Genomic DNA, 19,717 nt, shown 5'->3' with positions numbered 1-19,717 from the left:
GTGCTGCTCCCCCTTCCTTAGGGCAAGAGGGGCCTTTCCTGTTAATCCCTCAAGCTTCCTGGGCTACAGGACTGCCCCCCATCTTTCTGCTGGTTCAGTTCCAGGATTTTTCCTGAAGTGATATTTTTGGGGCTTTCAGAGGTTAATAAAAGAGGATGAGAGAGACTTACTTCTTACTCTGCTGTCTTGCCAATTTTTTTTTAAGGTGTGCCTTCTGGAGGCTAGACATCTTTCTATCTTTAAAATTCCAAAGTGGCATGCTCCTTAAGGAAGGAAATGTAACTAGAGATGAATCAGCCTTTGTACCTCTGCAAAGTTCCAAAGGACTTGTGTACTCAGAGGGAGCCATAGCTGGAGGTCAGGGATATATAGGAGCAATGACTGAGGTAATGTGTAATGACTATCTGGAGAAAAAAATCTGAAGTACAATACCATTTACATAATGGGAGACTTAAAGAAACTTTGTCCTTGACAGGAACCAGTTGTGACACTTCAGAATGGTCCTGTTCCTTTATCTTCAAGGAATATAGGACCCTATGTGACTATGAAATCCATGATGGAATGAATATGAAGTTTTCCTACCACTAGGAGAAGCAGCACTCTCCCAACCCTGTATCCCCATTTTTTTTTGCATTTTTCACTAATAAAGAATTTCTAATACTTTTAAAAAAAAGTCCTAGTTCAAAGCACTATGAAATATTGATGGATTCAGTGGGTTGGGAGAAGAACATAGCTAAAGACTGAATAGCAGTCAGTATCAAGGATTGTAGACTATGTAGTAAGATTGGATGGCAAATAGCGAATGCATGTGATGTAATGAAATAGTTACTAGTATGTTATATGAACATTACCTGAATTCTGCCAGTCCACCAATCTAACATCTGCCCAAAGGGAGCAATTCATCATCAGGACCACTTTAATGTCTCACTACAAAGTAGAATGGGATTTTCCTCTGGTGCTAGTCTTCTATGTGTGTTTGAGAGCAATGATAACAAAGTTAAATGAAATCATCTCAATTCATAGGCTCATTCTTGTCAGCTACATTTTTGGACACTATGGCACATGCATGACAAGCCTTTCAAAAGGGAAAAATAGACGTGTCAAATGCAAGGGGTCTGATAGTTCTTGTAAGGTCACTAAATTTTCATTGGTCTGTACTTGGTGACATCTAGTCATTTTTCATAAGTTCTACTTGATCAGTGCATTGGGTAATGAAGAATAGTAAGCAACACAAAGAGATTCTACTGTAAGTTTTGAAGACTTGCTTATAGAAATGTATTTCTTTAAGTCTTATATTAATAATCTGCATGGTTTCTCAAAAGACAAAATGGATAAGGATTAAAAAAGCCTGGTTAGATACAAAGCATGTTAACAATGAAATTGTTGGAAGTAGATTCGTCCTCAACTTTCCAGAGTTTTTCTGTGGGGGAACATCACAAATCTCTGCTAATGAGGTTGGTAAGATGCTTCCAGGTCTAGTGGGCTATCATTAGTGTTTAACAATGATATAAGTAAACCTTCAGTAAGGATCAATACAGAGGGCTTTAAGGGTCAAAGTGGGACAGTGAGAAGTCAAACCAGAGCCCAACTGGAGACCAAAGTTGTTAGGAGGTCAGGACGAGACATGTTATAACATTGATTTAGAATCAAGTTTGTGACTGCCAGACTAACAATTTCACATTGACACCAGTCACTAGGTTTTTATGCTTGGGCTCAGCACTAGTACTGCCCCACATTCTGTTTATTAAGCTGTTACTTACTGAGGCCTGGAGAAAGTGTTTACTCTAAAAAATACTTTCTGCATTCCATCCCCTTCCGCCGCCCCTATAGGTAGAAGGCACAAATGCTTCAACCCGTTTGATTAAGTGAATTAGGGTAAGAATTAATTCCCTCAGATTATCTCAATATATTCCTATATGTATCTGGGAATCTGGTTTTCATTTTTGTGTTTTTGCAGACTATTCATGTATGTATTGAGGACTTTTTTTTAAATTTACTCATGGGGGAGAGTGGGAAGGACACTTAAACATTTTTTTTTCAAATAGAGATAATTGTAGAACGATTTTGTATCTCTGGAGAAAAGACTACATTAGAAGTCAGAAAGTAGAGTATTATGGGCTATTCCTAAAGATATCTTCATGTAAATTTGAACAGAAACTAATTGTCACATCCAATCATCTCTCTCTCTTCTTCAGGTTGAGGAATTCTATGTTCATTGGTTAGTGCAGACTATAGAATATGACCCAAATCAGCACATCTGGGCAATTGTCTAGTGTCTAAGGTCCTAGAAATAAAGGACATAAAATAGTCTCTTAATTGTCCTCAGATTAAAATGAACAGACAAGGTTGCAAATCAAAACTGATTCTGAAAGACTACCAAGATAGTGGGAAAGACTGAAGAACCAGGGGTACTCACTATCCAACACCCTGGAATCAACCAGAGTTCACTTCCAATATATAAAACCTAATAAAGGAATCAATTCCTTTAAGATCCTACCTTATTGGCTCCTAAATTAAAACTATCTGCATCGAACTTTTATTCTTACAAAAGATTCCAGCAATTGCAACTGGGGGTTGCAAGGCTATAGTATACTTTAGAATTTTAATATCATTAATATCTAATGTCAATATCAAATTGACATTAAGAGCACATCTATTTAGCTTTATATGGACAGCAAAGAATTGGATTCATACCTCTTATCTGGTATACCTCATACCTGGTATCTTATTAGTTGATTTACCCTTGAAAGCTGTGCACAAGAACTTTCTGTTAGTGAAGGTGGAAAGATGGTGATGTGTATTTGGTAAGTCCCCACAATAGATTACCTATTCCCACAAACAATGATGTTCTGGGGATATAAATGGAAAGCAGCCATTACATGGTATCAATGGTGAGTAGCATCTACTATGTGCCAGGCACTGTGCTAAAGGCATCTACAAATCTCATTTCAATAGCATGTACATAGGAGCAAGGGGAGGGGGGGACAAATGATTAAAGTGATCCAAGATTGAGGCTTGGGTGGGCTTAAGTGGCAATATGATAAGGGAGCTAGGGATTCAATATAGAGTTGAATTGACTCACATAGGAAAAAGAGGATGATTAGTGCAGAGGAGATTTGGGAGAGAATTGATGGGTCATAATTGTACATAAATTGTACAATTGTAGGCCATAGTATGGATAAAGAGGAGGGTTTTGTAAGGGGAGGGAGAGGTAAAAAGCCGATAAGTTACATTTAGACATGAGAATTTTGGAATTTTTGAACATAGGGGTATGTTTGTGGGTGATTGCAAGATCAATGATTGGACTATCTCTGTGTGTGGGTCAGGTGGAACAGTAGCTCATGGGAAGTGAGTAGTTTGAGGAATTGGATGGTTAGGTTGTTTGAAGGAGTCTATATGTATGTTGAAGTCCCCTAGTATGAGAGCAGGAGTTGAAGGACTCCTTTGTTCCTAATTTTTCTATTACCCTTTTGTTGCAGTTCATTTTCCTTGTTCAATTCATCATTGCATACTCTTAAGCTCAAACCAGGGCTACCTTCTATAGAAAACTATATATTGGTTAATTCCACTGGTTCAGTTTTTATCTTTTGTCTTCCTCTTCGGCCTCGGGGCAGCTAGGTGGTAAAGTGGATAGAGTACTGGATTTGGGTTCAAGAAGACCTAAGTTAAAATCCAGCTTCAGACATTATTTAGTTGGGTGACCCTGGGTAAGTTGTCAGCCTTAGTTTCTTCATGTGTAAAATGGAGATAACAATAGTATCAACCTCTCTGGGTTATTGTGAGGATAAAATGAGATATTTGTAAAGGTACTTTGCAAACCTTGAAGTTCTATATAAATACTGGCTACTATTAATAATAATTTCCTGAGTTCCTATCTTGACACAGTTGTTGTTTGTTTTCCAAGAGGCCCAATGATATCAAGGGGTGATGTCTTGCTTGTGAATTGGATTTAAGTGAGGCAGAGTTGTGCAAAGTTGGCAGCCTCCCCCCTCTCTAATTCACTGAAGTTCAGTGCTAGTGGCCCTGAAATAGTAACTTTGGTCTGTTTCACTCCTCTCATTATGTTTCATCAACAGCTATCTTTCAGTCCTTGATACTATCCAAAGCATCTTTAATAGCATCTCTGTTTCAGAGATGGTTTCTTAGTCTTTGTAAATTCAGAGGTGGTCAACCATTTTGCATAAGCTTAGTGTTTTAATGCCTCCAGCAGGAAGGAAAATATAGCGATTTTTAGACAAGCTAGATCAGTTATATACTTTCTGGATCTCACATGAAACTCAAAGTCTTTGTTTGTCTCTAGTGTGAACTATTCTAGACAAATCTTGTTTTCTTCTGTTGCAAAATTCTAAGAAATGATCATCTTGAGATTGAGATGTGTTCTGCTTTGTGGTCAGAGAGTAGGACATGAATTAGAAGACATGAATTCAAATCCCAAAGTATTACAAATATTAACCCCATTTGACAAGAAAAGTGCTTGTGAAATTGGATTGGTCTTGAACTGTTTTTCTTTGAAAACTTGGAGATAAGAATTAATTTACCTTAATATAAATTATGCTACATTTAAGAAGACATGTCTTTTTAAGGCATTTGCAATCACTAATTTTGATGAACCACACAAGCACTTGCCTAGTCTTGATCCTTTTTTGTATCAGTCTTGAATATCTCAATGATGGGGCATACTTTCAGGGAGTTATGAAATGAGAAGGCTACTAGTCACAGGGATAATGGACTAATTGGTAGTCTTAGGCTTATTATTTCATTATCAGTTGTGATTTTATATCTAATAGTTTGTAGTCTAACAGAAAACAAAGTCTGTAGGGACTTTGGCATATCCAGGCTGTAGAGGATTTGTAATTGTTTAGGTATAAAATGAATGCCTTATTCTACAACTCCAAGGAAGACTTTGGCCTTCATCTATGTGGAGATACAGAGGGAGGGGGCTATGACTGGGTATTCACTCTTTTGTTCCCCTACCTCTGAGAGGGAGGGATAGTGCTTAGAATTCTTTCTGTTACATATTAAATATTTGCACGCTTAGAGTATGTCCTTTTTTTTTCTTTTCTTTTTGAAGGTAGAATAGGGGGGAAAAAACTACATTCTCTGATTATTCCAAGCAGGAAGTAGTCCTACCCTAAACTGGGAAGGGAGCTGTTAGATTACTCTTGGCCACCTTAGCTTCCTTCCCACCAGACACTTACTACACAACAGAAAATCGTGGATAGTGAGCAAACATTTATCAAAGCACATAGTAAGACGATAATTGGGGAAGTTGTATGGAATAAATTAAATGGTAGAATACACAACATTTGGGGAGCTCTGCAGCTTGGGGTCTAAATGAACTCTCAGCACAACCAGGGAGAGAAGGTTCTCACCTGAGAAGTGTACTCTTTATAATATCTGAAGGGACAAGTGCTTTCCCCACATACCTGCAGGTCTGGGAAGGTCTCTTGCTACCATTCAAATCTCCTTGCCGATCTCATCTTAAGCATAAGCTACACATGAAGTCAAACAATTGTTAAAGAAACCACCTCAAACTGACCTAGGTGGGGTTCCCTATGCTAAAATAGCTCAACCTTCAGACTTGAAGGTTTCTCTTGATTTGTGTTTTCAGAATCGGTGTGATCTCGGCTCTAGGAGGGATTCAGTGAAGTGCTAAAGCAGTACAGGTTTGCCAGTAGGGTAGACTAAATGTAACTGAATATTTTTATGGTGGCAGGGGATGGATTGTTTCTTGCTGGTATCCTAGTCATATTCCCTCAGGTTCCTATAAGCAACGTGTTGCATGCTCGGCTCACTGACATGGAGGTTACCATGAATTTGTCTGTTTTGGATCATATTGGGAACAGCAATTTGAGCTAGTCTTGGTTGCCTGGGGACCACAGAAGAGGGTATAACTACAGCCTGTGATGTTGCTGGTAATGGCTGAGGTACAGCTTTCATTGAATATTCCTGGTAACCTGTGTGTTCCTTCCAGGAACTCCTGTTTCAATAAGATATGTCTAATGCTAGTGGCAGAGCTCTAATGGAGGACTGAGAAGGCTATCATATTCAAATAGTTGCCTTGGGTCCACTACCTCCTAGACATTACATGGAACTGTGGATCTTGGTGGTGAATACTAGAAATTCCAAATAACATACTAGGTGTTTGCTCTTCCTGTGTTATACATTGTTTCCATAGTCCCATGTTTGCAAGGAACAAGGAGGACATTGTTCCCATAGTCCCATGTTTGCAAGGAACAAGGAGGATATTGTGAACATAACTGATTTCACCTCATGTATATTTAATGAAACCATGCTACTGTGTATTAGCAATTAGATAAACTGGGAAATCAAAACTGGAGGTCCCAGAAAAGATTTCCCTATAGCTTCAGGAGGAATGAGGATGAGGCTAAACATAACTTAAGTATTGTTGAAAGTCTGAACACAGCTTTCCTCCAATTTGTTTGGCCTTCTAAGTAGCTGCAAAGCTTTATTTCTTTTTAATGATGTGAGATCTTAGTAGGAAACAAGTCACTGGGGAAAAGTCTACAGTTTAACAGAGGATATCACTTGCTTCCTTTGCTTATTCTAATGTGCCCCCTCCATCCCCCACCCCCTGTTTTTTGTTGACAAATCTCCCAACATAATTGAGAGGTCTCTCTGAAGCAGACCAACAACTATCTTCTCTCTTCTATGATATAGTTCTAAGCTTTTCACTGACCCCAAGAATACGAAAGACAAGAGTTCACATCTTTTTTTTTTTTTTTAAAGGCAATTGGGGTTAAGTAACTTGCCCAGGGTCACACAGCTAGTAAGTGTCAAGTGTTTGGTCTGAGGCTGGATTTGAACTGGGGTCCTCTTGACTTCAGGGCCGGTGCTCTATCCACAGTGCCACTTAGCTGCCCCAAGAGTTTACATCTTGATGCACAAGGGGCTGGTAGCTTTTATTTTTACCCTTTTAACTTGTCTACCAGAGGTAGGAAAGGAGGAAAAATGTAATATTTAATCCTCTTGTGTTATTTGAGTTACCTTTTTTTCCTGTGATTCATTAACACTCCAATGTTTTCCCAAAGCTTTACCTAAGATATCTTTGGAGATGTCAGCATTTCTAACTATCGCTGAGTCCCTCCTAGACTTCTCTTCCTTTCTATAATTTTTATCCTCTCATGAAAACACTTTTTTTTCTACTGATGGTAGAGTTCATTCTGTCTCACGTTAAGGAAAAATGTCCTTTGTCACGTAGGTTGCTTGAATGGGTTCAGTGTGAACTCGGCTCACTAAACCACCTCTCAGGCATACGTGTATAAACATAAACATGGGCACCTCATTGTTGTAAGGATATTATAATAACAGGTTGCAATGGTGACCTTTAAAATGCTTCATCCCTTTTTTACCTTGTTTGTTCTCCTCTGAAGCTATTAAAGCCTTGAAAGGCATTTTCCATGAACATTTTTTAGGTACTTATGGATTCCTCTGAATGTCTTTTTTTTTTTTTTTTCCTGGTTGGATGGATGTTTGATGTCTGTGTAGTTTCTGAGAACATTCTGGGAACTTAATTGAAATTCAGGACCTGAACTCTATCATACCTTTATATTATCTCTCTAGGCAGCTTTTTCTATTGATTTCAAGAGTGCTGGTCAGTGACCCCTTTGACACAGCTTCTGGTCTGAATTCCTAGTCCTTTCCTTTTTTATCCCCTTAGGCATAGTTTGAAGCTTCAGCACCCCTTTTATACTTTTACCTAAGCCCTGAAGATTGTAGCTAGGTCTCTTAAAAGGGCCAAACTCATTCCTAGAAAGCTGGACAGGTGCTACATAATCTAGAAATCTAGATAAGTCCCATACTTCTGGCAACACTAATCGCAGAACATAAATGTTTAACCATTGTCATGAGGGATGTTATTCCTGATATTAGCAATGAAGATACCATTTGTAGGTTTTGTATTTACCTTTCTATTGGGCTTAGCACCAGGAGTAACACTAAAAATTGACCCTAAATTTTGTCACCTTTCTTATCACCTGCTTTAGTTTAATGGTTTCTATTCAGCCTTCCATGTCTGAAGACAAAATCAGATCAGCCACCTCAAGTCATACTTTGGAGAGATTATCACAATATCTTGGACTGAGAATGCTTAATTGTCATGATGGCCGACTTATTTTTCTTCAATTCCTCTCCTCCTTTGCCCTGACACTGTCCCCAGAGAAGAGTGATTCCAAGTCTTCACTGCTTCCACAACATTTTTCTTACTATATATTTACATTCTGTCAGAATTCATAGTTCTTTTTTTTTTCTTTTGGGGGGGAGTGTCAAAAGGATAGGATTTACATTTTATTGCCATTTACAGTCAAATATTATTTGGATACATAATCTTGTTACACTTGATCTCTTTTTGGAAATAGGAAAAAACATAAATTATATAATTTAGACAGTTGACAGTTCTTCACACTATTCACAGGATCCACAATTACTTTAATTCATTAATGGTTGGTTTGAGCTTTTCCTTATTGGCTCCAGAAAATTCACCCACCTTTTTTCCATTTTTATAGAACTGAAATGTTGGCATGCATTTCACTTCACACTCTGCAGCAACATCCTGACAGTAATCTACATCCTCTTCTATAAAGATCACATCTAGGTACTTTTCGCCAAGTGAATGAAAGAAAGGCTTGATCATTTTGCAAGGTCCACACCATGTGGCCAAGAAGTAATTACTACTAATTTTTCTCCAGCATCTTTCAATTCAAAGTCAGTTTTTCTTGCTCTCAATCTGTTTCACTATCTTTCCTGAAGGCTCTGGAGGCACAGGCGGTGCTGAAGGCTCAGACCAAGGCACAGGCTGCAGAGGGGCGCTTCTCTGGGTGGTAGGGTGGGGAGACAGGGATTTAGTTGATTTGAAAAGTTCAAGTAACTTGGGGTCTGGGTCACTTGGCCTTGGTAGGTCACAGTGACTTGGAAGCCAGAGCTTTTCCAGTAGCTGCCTCTTTCTGCAGAAGATGCAAGAAAGTGAATTCATAGTTCTTTCTGTCAGGAAACATAATCTACATCTTGAGTATGTTCATTTCAGCAAACTGAGGGCAGATTTTATTAAACAGAATCATGAAACACTGTGCCACCCCTCCTCTTTAAAAAACAAAAACAAAAACAATTCAATTTCTTTCTATTTGTTAGGTTATCCTCATCTCTAGGAAGCAATATGGCATAATAGGTTTTCATTTCATTCAATGTTCCTTTTTTCCTCCAAAGGATTATACTCATTTTTGCTGGGTATAATTTTGATTCTTAGATGTAATCCTAGCTCCTTTACCTTCTAGAATATCATTCTAACCCCTCCAGTTCATTGTAGAAGCTGCTAAATCTTGTGTTATTCTGACTGTGGCTCGAGGATACTTGAATTGTTTCTTTCTGATTACTTGCAATATTTTCTCCTTTTCCTGGGAGCTCTGAAATTTGATTTTAACATTCTTGGGAGTTTTCATTCTGGGATCTCTTTCAGGACATGATTGATAGATTCTTTCAGTTTCTGTTTTACCCTCTGGTTCTAGAATATCAGGGCAGTTTTCCTTAATTTCTTGAAAGATGAGGAATAGGCTCTTGGACTTTCTGAAAGCCATGATCAAACAATTCTTAAATGATGTCTCCTGGATCTATTTTCCGGGTGAATTTTTCCAATAGGATCTTTCACTTTGTCTCCTATTTTCATTCTTTGAGAAATCAAGAAATTATAAAATAAAACCCAGTCATTGACTTCCATTTACTCCATTTTAATTTTTAAGGAATTATTTTCCTCGGTGAGCTTTTGGACCTCCTTTTCCATTTGGCTGATTCTGCTTTTTAAGGATTCTTCTCATTGGCTTTTTGGACCTCTTTTGCCATTTGATCTAGTCTATTTTCTTAGGTCTTATTTTCTTAAGCATTTTTTTTGCTTCCAGGGTGGGGTACACACTATCCTAAGCTTCAGAAGTTTTGTGCAGCTGTTTTCAGAGACACTTCTAGGGACCCGTAACTTTTCAGTTCTTGGTGACATGATGTAAGGAGAATGTGTCTACTATTCTCCTGACCTGTGCTGTAGTCTATAAGTGACCACAAGCATTCTTTTGTGCCCTAGAACTGTGAGGAGGGTACTCAGTCCTCTGTGACTGAGCTCTGGTATGGGACTTCCCCTACCCCGCCCCCAGGAATGTGACCTAGATCTGAGTATAAACAAAACGGTCCTGCCCCTAGTGCCAGCAGAGGGATACCTGTAATCTTCTGCCCATTGTTCTACCTCTTACATCTGTAGGCTGAGAGCTCCAAAAACAGCAGCAGGAGCTACTGGTTTAGTTACTCCCAAGGCCTGCTCCTGGTTTGCTATGGCCTAGCCTGCACTGGACTGTGCTCCACTCTCACCCAGGTGCAACAGACCTTTCTTGCCAACCTAAGTTGTCTTGGGACAGAAAATTATTTCACCCTGTCTTCTTGTGGGTTCTGCCATTCCAAAATCTGCTTGGGGGCATTATTTAAAGGTGTTTGGGAGAGAGAGCTCAGGTGAGTTTCTGCCTTTTTTTTTTTTTTTTCCATCTTGGCTCCCAGCAATATTTCTTACAAAGTTTCATTTTTTCCTATTAAAAAAATCTGTAATCTTGATTACCAAAAGTACAAAAATGTCCAAAATATTGAAACTGCTTTCCCTCTCCCTCACAGCACCATTATACAGAATAGAGAATTATCAATAATAGCACAATGATAATCTAGATGGAGAAATCTCCAAATAACTCAGACACATAGTGGTTTATTTATCCTCACAAAAGCTTTCAAAAATGAAGACCAAAAAAATCCAGTAACAAATGGCAGGAAAATTTGATGGATTTAAAAAAAAACCATAATACATATCATAAATTCACATTTTGCAGAAAAAAGTTATGGATAGGTTTTCTTTTATAAAACATGTTTTTCAGTGTCAGAAAGGAAATTAAGGCTGTTAGGCTTCTAGCCTTTATAGGCTATACATATAAAGGAAATATAAAATTTTGTGCTTCTGAGGTTTTATGTAGATGAGGATTATGGCAGTTTCTTAATTTAAGAAAGATATTTGAATAGTTTACATAATGGTACAACTCTTCTCTCCCTGCTGGTGAGAGAGACATTCTCTTCCTCAACTGCTTCAATAACTTGTGGTGATTAAAAGGGCTTGAGACATAGTTTCTGGGTAATTTAACCCTTTTATTAATAAGACCAGCACATTTGTTAATAAAAGGATGGTCATTTAGCCATCTCTCAGACCAAAGGCAATCATGATGGCAGGCTCAGATTATATCCTCTTTTGGAAGAGGAGTAGCAATCGATTCTGGTTGACAATGAGAAAATATTACAATGAGGCTGAGAATGACATGTGACCCTTGGACAGAGACTATTTCTATACCTAGATCACCCCCATCCATACACAATCTATTCAAAAAATTTATGCCCCACCAAAGCCTGAGCAGAACACAATGGTTATTCCACCTGGGTAGGGTCTGGAACAAGAAAGTTAACTGACGTTATCATCAATGCCCTTGTAAGACTGAACTTTTTAAAATCAGGACTTTAAAAAAAGGGGTGAACTCTGGATCTCCCAAAATCCTTTGTTATTAATTTCTCTCAACTTCTTTCTTTCCCTCTTCCTCCTCCTCCTTAGGTAAAGTTGTTTTGAAGACTGTACCTCTTTGAGCAACCTCTTCTCCATGAGAATTTTTTAATATAATTTTTACATCTTCACAAGTACCTCAAGAGTTCTGATTTTTCCAGGTGAGGTGAGTGGGAGGAGATGCAGTGACTCCAGTATTTGCAGTCCAAATTGTAACAGTCTGGTCTGCCTTCAATACACATCTTGAGGTATATTTATAACTGACAGATGTATCTCCTATTTTTCTGATCATCTCCCAGCCTCCCATTGGTTGACCCTATTCAAAAATATTCTATAGGCAGATAACATTTTCCATCTATCTATCTTTTTAAAGGAAACATTTCTAGTGGCTGAGGGTGAACGAAAAATGCTGATGCTATTATTTTCCTCTGATTTTTTTTTTTCACATCAACTGTCTTCCTTTCTCCTTTAGTTATTCCTTTCCTTATGCCAATCACCTTAAAGAAGTCTCTTTCTGATAACCTTATTCCAGTTCATGTATCTGATGCCTCAAATATTGAGTCAGGACCTGGGTTCAAATTCCTTCTGTTGCTTACTAGCTATGTGAGCAAGTCACAACCTCCCTGTACCCCCCAGTTTAGTCCTGTGTAAAACTAGGCAGTTGAACTGGTTGGTTTCTGAGGTCCCTTCCAAGTTTAGATCTAATCTGGGGATCCTATGACCCATTGCATCTGTTAGCTCACTAATAAGGGAGCTCCCTCTAGCAATGCAGATTGAAACCCATCCATGCCTGCCCATCCTGTGTGATATGGCCAAGTCCCCTCAAAATTTCTTCATATGGCATCTACTCAATGTGTTGGAGGCCTTGTTTTCTTTTTTTCCCCCTCTTATCACTAGGGTACCTGTAGGGTAATCTGGACAGAATCTATCATCTTTAGATCTCACTACATGACCAGCCCACTTCTTTCTATTATGTAATTCTTCAACGATATTCATTACTACTGTTCTTCAGAGTTTCTCATTGGTTGAACATTGTTAACAGCCTTGTTATTCCCATCATGCCCTATTTATTGCCCTTTGTGTGATACTTATCTTCTCCCCTCTCACTCTGAACATGTTTATGGTGTTTGAGGTGATACATTAAATGCTTGCTCTGAGCTATAAAGGGTAAAAGAAATCCTTTCATTACAAACTGACCAAAGGTAAAAGGTAAAACTTTTTCCACAACAGCATGTACCACATAGTTGGAAATAGATCTGTGTTTAATACAAATGACATGATTTCTAGTCATGTATAAGCTACTTTAATAACTGCATGCAGATTATAAATTAGGTTAAAATGCACTATAATATTTGGTAGAATTCAGGAATAGTATCCTTAGTACATCACAAAATATATTTTGATATCCCAAAGAAGCAAGACTTGCAAGTAGGCATTTTAAACATAACTAACTGAACCAAGTTCTACTTGTGTTAGCGTTTACCTTTTTGGGAAGTCTTCCAGTTTTCAAAGGATAAAAGCAGAGTAGAATCAGTATAACATAATACACAAGTCTGCATTGTAAAGGCTGTAAAGATTTGCTGTGCAGTATAAAGGGGCCTCCTGCTTCTTACTGCACAAAAAAAGACAATTTATGTTGCATATCTCTTGGTCCACTGTCTGGCTGTCCTGTCACATTCTATATTGTTGGTCAAATACTGAGTGGCTATGCTTCCAACTAGAGAGAGGATTGGCAGGATTGCTATCTGTCAAGAGAAAACAGATAGCAAAAACTTTGAAATAGTCAGAGCAAGGCTCCAGTTGTCTAAGGATATCCAGACAGATGACTCCTTGACGATATTGCAGTGATAAATTCTGGTTTGGAAAGTAACCTTTGGTGTGGCTTAAATGGATAATTTGACGAAAATGTGATATCCAGAAAAAAACACACCACTTTCATATACAGAACCTGCTGGTCTAAGTACAGTTGATCTCCACTCATAAGGGTTATCTCCTTTAGGCCCAGCACTGCAATTTGGAGGTGGGTCAAAGGTTATTTGAGCTGGCTCTGTCTGAATTCTTTTAGCAGTAATGAATAACTTAGCAGTGGTTTTGCTAGAGTATGGTGTTTTTCTTCTTGCTCTTCAGGTTCTGGTGCTGCTGGATCCCTCTGATCTGTATTTGAACTATCGTTGCTGGTACTTCGACTTTCATCATCTGACCTTTGCTTATCACTGGACATCCTGGTCAAATTTTTTCTCTGAAAACTGGCTGTGGGATGCATGCTGCTGGCCTGGGATGGCTCCTTCCCATAGTTCATTCTCTCTCTCACTCTTGCTTTCTTTCTTCTTCCTCACTCCAGGCTTCCCTTTACAGGGCAGGGGCACAGGGAAAGGCTGGCCTGAAGGAATGTGCCAGGCCAGCCAACCAGCCCCAGGGAGGGCTGTGATGCTCCTTTTTATTACTTTTGAGGCAGTGGTGTTTCAGGTATCACTGACATACAGCAACAAAAGTAAAATGTTTGATTTCAAGAGATGGGCTTTGGTTTTCATGGGAATCTTGGGATCAGTAAAAAATGCTTTACCGTTTCCCAAAAACAATATAGCCTGCTCTCTTCCTCTGGCATATCTTTGGTCCTAGTTCGTTGTCCATCTCTGCTGTCTGTCTCAAACATGCATACAATTGAACAAGCTCTATAGGGTATCCATTCAGATGCAAATTTAAAATCTGATGAATAGACATTTTTCCTTAGTTTAGTATTTCCTAAATGTATGGACTAGCCATGGTTGGGGTGATTGTAAATCTCTTTTTAAGAGGTCCTACAATATCTTGGGAAATGATGTAATCAACACAATGTCATTCAAAAACAGCACTGGAACCTCCTGTTTGTGGGTATTTCGATTTTGAAGATGATCCTATTAATAAATTTATATATCCATGTACTAAAAAGCATTTAAAAAGGTTTATTTGTTTTTTTTTTGTGCAATTGGAGTTAAGTGACTTGCCCAGCAAGTATTTGGTCTGAGGCCGCATTTAAACTTGAGTCCTCCTGACTTCAGGGCCGGTGCTCTATCCACTGCACCACCTAGCTGCCCCTAAAAAGGAGCTTCTTCCCTTGTTCATATTGGTCATACTATGAAACAACAAGATTAGTTATGATTATTGCAAGCATCTATCTACTTGTAGGGAAAGACTAAGGTGCTTATTGTTTAATGCACAGAATCCTCCCCCACCTTCCTTTTCTGCCATTAAACTTTTTTCTTAGTTCCTTCTTGGGGTCATTATGCTTCAGGTAATGTTGCCCCCGTATGTTGCTGGATGGATGATGACGACAAAGTTATTTCCCATAGATAATCCTCCAGGTCAAGCCCTGAGGGCCATGAGCATTATTGGGGCTATGTCTCCCACATCACTTCTACTTTTCAGGGCATATGTTGTTAAGTGTCTTTTTGTAAGAGTGCTTATGTAATAAGTATAATAGTTTTGTAGTGACATTGCAATAGGGCATATTGGAGAATTTTAGCTGAACATGTATTGCTTCACATATTGGGAATGAGATGTTGCAGCTGGAGAATCTCGGCATTACCATTTGAATACTAGAGAGTGAACTGGATATCATCTCTATAAATTAGATATTCTACTTTTATTCAGATAAAATTTAGGGTCACAAATTTACAGGTATTTTGGTTATACAATGATTCTTTATGGAATTTTTCAAAATTACTTGGTAATAGTAAGACAGTTAAGCATGAAATTAAAATACATATATTTACATATAAAAGTTCTAAAAAAAAGACAGAAGGAAAATAAAATACTGCATAACATTCTACATATAAAAAATGTAATTACTTTTTTGGATCATAAGGACATGTTCATGTTAAGACTTAAAAAAAAACTGGCAAACTAGTATATTAGAAGAAAATGTTAGATATTTAAATTACCCTCAAAATTAATTGGGGGAGAGAAGGAGAAATGAGTCCAGGAGATTGAATATGGAAAAAGTGTTTTCTGCACAAGCAAAAATAAGCCCATCTCTCCTTGAGATGGTTGTATAAACAAAACCCTTAGGCGTCAGAAGTCAAAAGGGGGAAGGAGGAAGGAAAGGGAGTGTGGATGAGCAGGGCATAACCAAAAATACTGACTGAACTGGTGAGATGTTAACAAACTGACTGATGTTTCTCAATTTTTTTTTTTTTTTTGGCAGAGGGGAAGCAGAGAAAGTATTCTGCAGTAATGTCCATGATTGATGGCAGTGTAGTTCTTATTATCCCAAATTATTAAGTCTGGTAGTAGTGCCTCACCAAGTCCTGGAAGCATTAAATTTACCTGAACCTTGGCTTGTTTCCAGCACGCTAAAGTGCCAGTAGATGATGGCCCCACTCTGTAAAGTGCAGTGGGAGAGAATGTGTGGAAGTTTTTCATTTGATGTCTACGCCAATGATGGCACTTATCGCTAGAGCCAAATCTCCTGGCCTCCTTGGAACACGATCCAAACTGGCTCTGTGGTAAAATGCTAATCTGCAAACCAGATCCCTTTTCTCATTTAAAAAAAAAAAAAAGAGGCAGAAACCATAGCAGTAATGGAATATACTTTATCCTGATTAGGTTTGCAAATTAATTGTTTAAAAATTGCATCTAAGTGCTTATTTTAAATTCCTCTACACTCTTTCTTCTGAAGCAAAAGATCTATCATTTAGTGAAAGGGATGACACACCGTTATTTTCTTTCTATTCAGGTGAAATATTTTGCAGACAACTGGGAGACTATGCACAATCGGGACCCAAAGGTCTGATGCTTCTGCACCCTCATTTCCAAACTCTTACTTAGAGCCATTCAATTAGACGAGAAAGTCTTCTGACTGAGGGGGAGGTACTTGATTGTATTCCTCCCCCTGTCTCTCTGGAAAACAATGAGAAAGTTGATTCAAATCAATTGAAGTAAAAAACTTTACCCCATGAGCCACCTGTCCAAGGTCTGCTGCTACGCCTTAAAGGCAGTAAATTCATCCTATTCTCCATTTTACAGGGAAGGTACAGGGGTCCAATACTGGTGCCTTAAGGGACATGCAGTCATCTGGCATTTTTTTTAAATTTTGTCTAAGGTTTAGGATTCTCTTGGAGACAACACTTTTTAAGATGGAACAAAACGTAGAGCAGGATAAACAATAACTTCATCTGTTTTCTGTCAGGAAGCCAATTTCAGCCTATCTATGAAGGTTAAATCTGTGGTCATTATAGCATCCCTGGAAGAGCTTGTGGTGTGTAACATCTTGGGGATTCTGAAGCAGAGATAAATATTTTCCTTGGACATCACTAAAATTTTCTGATCTTGAACTTCAAATTGGGTGTGGAATACCCTCTTTTTTGACTATCAATCAACAACCACATAATTTGTCTCCTAAATTATAGTTCTGCCCACGTGTCTACCTCACCTTGTCCAACACTAATAGCCTCATGCAAACAACACACCTCTGGGCCAGCCAAATTGAGTTGTATTGAATCTGATGTGTTGGTCAGATCAAGCCAGACCTCACATTTAATGTTTGCTTTCATTCAGGATAGACTGCAATAAGAAATTATGTTCTTCAAACTATGAATAAGCATGAAGTACTTTGATTCCTGCAGATACATCTATTCCTTGTACTCCAATCACTGAGTCTTTGTCAAGTTTGAGGCATGAATCTTATCCATGGCATTACCTCGGAATATGGGCCTTCAGTTGGAGGTCAGGTTCTTATTGCCTTTCTTATGAGTTAAAATAGTAGATAACTATCTCTCCTTTGTGACATAATTGTTTTTGTGTCATGTTAAAAATAGTTGTGAAAATATGTTCCTATGGGTCAACCTTCCAGATACAATACCTGATGACATGAGGGCCAACATTTCAGATGGCCCTACGTTTTAGGAGGATTACATGGGTCTAGGAATAGATTTCCTGTATTAGTGGGGCATTAGTTTATGTAATCTTGTAGGAAGGTATAGTCCTGGGTCCAAATATCCACTCTGTCCCACCTTTTTTAAAAAAAAAAAATTGTATAATGTTGCCATGTCTGACATACTGGTGAGGCCTCATGAGTCCCTTCTCTAAAGCATGAAGGCAGTTCTGTATAAGTCTTTGCAACTAGACTGCTTCTACCGCAGGTATCATTACTTTAACATTTGTTAAATGGTGTTTAACACTGGACAGTGTTACATTTGTAATCAGTCCTTCTACCATGTTCTAGGGAATTCTGATAGTTTTGAAAATCTGGTCCACTTCTACAGATTAAAAATTTTCCATTCACTCCTTTTGAGATTCAGACAAACATGGATTGGTAATATTAAGTTGTGCTCTGACTTAATGTTACTACTGGTTTCTTTTTTATTGTTTGTTATTTCAGTAGCAGCTAAACATCAGCTATGGTAGTTTTGTCACCAATAATTTTTCTTTTTCTTTTTCTTTTTTTTTTTTTGAGAGATTTGTTCTTGGGTACTTTCCATTTTCTATAGATCTCTGTTTTCATTGAGAAGTTGCTTATCTACAATATCTCTTTTTAATAGATGATACTAAATCACCAGCTCCTGACTATTGGGTTTTCATGACTCTGAAAATGGGCATGAGGAAGAAGGGACTTACCTATTAACACAGGAGGACTGTGAAGCCTTTTCATTGGAAAAGCCCATTAACTGGTGCTGGCATTATTGAAACCACCAATTCCCTTGGTTATTAATTGGAGTACATTTGTGTGTGTGTGTATAATTTCCTGCATTCTTTAATGATGCAGAATATTACCTAGCACCTCCTACACCTAAATGCAAGCCTTTCTCCATATTTTTCTTAGATATTTTGATAGATATAGATGCCTATTACAGAATTTTGGTTCATATTTGATATTTGAAATCTAAAGCTAAGAGAAACTCTGCTACATAATTTTTTAAACGAGCATACTTTTTCTTTGTTCCTTAGGAACTAATCTTAAATTAATCTTTTAAAATTAAAAATTGGGCTCAAAAATGTTGAGACCAATTCCTCCCAATTCTCATTTAAGCCTAATAATAATATAATTAAACCTATTTTATCCCTATTTCAATATTCTTACTCTCTTCTTAATCCCCTTCCCTGGTATTAACCCTTACCATAGCCTTTAAAAAAGAAAGAAAGGAGGAAAAAAAAAGTGAAGACAACTATCTCTAATATTCTTCCTATTCTGTACCTAATTTCCTATCTGTAGTTCCCTGCCTATTCTAATTCTTAGCCTATATAAGATACATTTACATGTATATCAAAAGCTAAAAACAATAAAAAATAGATACATACAACTTAGTGACAATATCATTGTTGCTCCTCCTTCAGTCACAAAGACCAAAGACATTAGATGCTATAGTAAGAGCATAACCTAATTAACGATAGTATCATACTTTAGTGAGTGAACACTATTTTCTAAATATGTAACTATAAAACTAAAACACATACATATATGTAAAAGAATTAAAAAGAGCAACCATTATTTAAACTGGATGGGGGGAAAACAACTAAAAATAAATTAGTGGAGTGAATATATTGAGTGCATATAGTAGAATAACATATTGTTTGCAGTCTCCGTTTGCTTAATTTTGTTTGGTATTGCTGTAAATATCCGGAAAGCTTTATTTATTTATTTATTTTTAAAAAGTAAAAAGCACTAAGAAATGAGATCGTTATATAGTATTCAATTGGAACTCCTTCTGGTGGGATAAATTGCTATAGCTATATAATTTAAGTTACGTTGCTACAGATAAGTGTGATCTGGAAACCGAGGTGAGGTCAAAGACCTTGTCTGTTCCTTTGGCTGTGGATGGACTTCTGGAAGGTCCTGGTCTGGGTATTTCCTGGCCTTATGTTGTTTTATGTTTTTTTTTTTCTCATGAGAATTTCTCATGTTTCTCGATGTTTTTTTTTCCCTAGCCGTTGAGAGCTGAGGCCTTTCTTCCCCCTCCTTGCTTTGGGTAGGGCCAAGTAGTCACTTAATTAACATTTATTAAGTGTTTCCTTTGTGCCAGGCACTGTGCAAAGCCCTGAAGGCTATGAAGAAAGAACAGGTCTCTACATGTGATGACAGGGTCACACCAGCTCTCTAGTGAAAATAAAAGTCCATTTCTTAGGAGCCCAGGATCCATGGCCACTTGTTTGGGGACAGGC

General features: G+C 37.9%; 1 pseudogene; it reads right to left on the bottom strand.

The window, feature by feature from the left end:
- Nucleotides 1-13,212: 13,212 nt before the first annotated feature.
- On the bottom strand, nt 13,213-13,802 carry LOC114054325 (annotated as a pseudogene).
- Nucleotides 13,803-19,717: the final 5,915 nt, after the last annotated feature.

This window comes from Vombatus ursinus, unplaced genomic scaffold (assembly GCF_900497805.2).
Source record: "Vombatus ursinus unplaced genomic scaffold, bare-nosed wombat genome assembly UNPS02014812.1, whole genome shotgun sequence".
Taxonomy (NCBI): domain Eukaryota; kingdom Metazoa; phylum Chordata; class Mammalia; order Diprotodontia; family Vombatidae; genus Vombatus; species Vombatus ursinus.
This window is presented reverse-complemented; position numbering and strand designations above follow the sequence as displayed.